Source organism: Manacus vitellinus, unplaced genomic scaffold, assembly GCF_001715985.3.
Source record: "Manacus vitellinus isolate BGI_N305 unplaced genomic scaffold, ASM171598v3 scaffold_52_pilon, whole genome shotgun sequence".
NCBI classification, from domain to species: Eukaryota; Metazoa; Chordata; class Aves; order Passeriformes; family Pipridae; genus Manacus; species Manacus vitellinus.
This window is the reverse complement of record NW_021940628.1, coordinates 4,431,921-4,433,570: the sequence shown is the minus strand read 5'-3', so window position 1 is coordinate 4,433,570 and position 1,650 is coordinate 4,431,921. Positions and strand designations below refer to the sequence as shown.

General features: G+C 65.5%; 1 long non-coding RNA gene across 1 annotated transcript; it reads left to right on the top strand.

Annotated features, from left to right (window-relative positions):
• On the top strand, nt 1–683 carry LOC108641157. The gene is made up of 3 exons (XR_001921795.1): nt 1–35; nt 369–425; nt 616–683. It is a non-coding gene; the product is annotated as an uncharacterized LOC108641157 (long non-coding RNA).
• The last annotated feature ends 967 nt before the right edge of the window (nt 684–1,650 follow it).

The window sequence follows — 1,650 nt, the reverse complement described above, 5'->3', positions numbered from 1 at the left end:
TGCGGGGGCTGCGCTGGCTCTGGAGGCTCTCGTGGGTCGGTACCGCGGGGCCCTTCCCAGGGACCCCCACGTGTCAGCTCTAACGTGGTGTGTCTGGGGGCCGGAGGGCTGCTGGGCTGCAACCTCTGCACCAGTGGTGCTGGGGACTGTGGTTTGGTGCAACTGGGGCAGCTGGGGGGTGTCACCGTGTCACCGTGTCACCACACCATCTGGTAGCGCAGCTGCGGGATTGGGGCCCTTGTCCTGCGGGGGCTGGCTCTTGGCTCAAGGCACTGTATGGTTCTGCCCACCAACAGCCCTGGGGACATGGGGACATCACTCCAGGCTCTGCACTCCGCAGAGCAGATGTGAGCTGTTCTCTTCCCCAGGTCCTGCTGATCTGCTACAAGAGCTGCTGGGACAGTGCCTTCCAGGTCACAGAGGAGGTAAATCCCCCAACGTGCCCCACACCACAGGGACTGTGCCATTTGCCAACTCTTGGGACATGGCCGAGCCCGGTGACAGAGTTCACTGAGTGGCACCAGGGGAGTTCCCCTGGCAGGGTCAGTGCCAGAGGCCATCCAGGCTTGGCTGCCCATGGATGTGTCAGTCCCCACTGTCCATGTTGACTTCCAGCTCAGAACATCGCTGCAGCTGAGACTGGAGGGGAGCGAGGAGGAGGAGGAGGAGAATGGGAGCTCCGATTCTGCGCTGGAGCCTGGGCAGGCAGGTGAGTCCCCAGCCTGGGGATGTCCCTGGGGCAGAGGCTGGGGCTGGCAGGTGGCAGAGGGTGCTGGCAGCAGCTGAGCTGTGGTGCCGGGGCAGTGGCGCAGTGGCAGGGGCACGGGGATGCCAGTGAGGCCGTGCTGGAGAGGCTGGAGGGGCTGGAGGCCGACGTCCGCTTCCTCTGCACGGAGCTGGGGGCAGAGAAGCTGCTGTGGAGCAGCCGGTTCCTGGAGCTGCTGCGGGAACAACAGAGCCTTCGCCAGCGGGTGAGTGCCCCGTGGGGTCCCAGCCCCCCCAGCCCCCTCTGGCAGCCCAGCCCGTCACACCCTGTCCCAGCTGCAGGAGCTGCCATGGCAATGGAACCGCAGCGACAGCCCCGAGCTGCTGGAGGAGGTGGAGGATCAAAGTGCCAGTGGGAGCGAGGGAGAGAGCCCAGAAGGTGAGCCCAGAAGGTACAGCTGGGGACTGGAGGGGGCACAGGGAGCAGGGACCTGCCACCAGAGCTGGGGATGGGGCAATATGGGGAGCATGGGGAGCCCACTAGTTCCCCTCCTGGGCATTGGGTGGCACTGGGGTGCCCTGGGGGGTATTTGGGAGCAGGGGGCCAGGAAAAGCTCCCAGTTCTCTGCATGACTTCCCACCAGGAGCCTGGCTGGGTGCTCCCACACTCGGCAGAGCTCTGGCCATCACATCCCCTCTCGCCCCTGTGCTCTGTCCCAGGACGCCGGTGGACAGAGCCACTGTGGCAACCACACGGCACCACCCAGCCTAAGTGAAGGTGTGAGCAGGGCATCAGCGAGTCACCAAGGAGCCACACGTCCCTCCCTGCCCAGGCTGCTCAGGACACAGGCCAGGATGGTGCAGTCCCAGCTGTTTTGCTGTGTCCCTGTATGTGCCTCCACCCGTCGGTGCCAGCCAGGCCTGGCCCCATCCAGCAGAACTGCA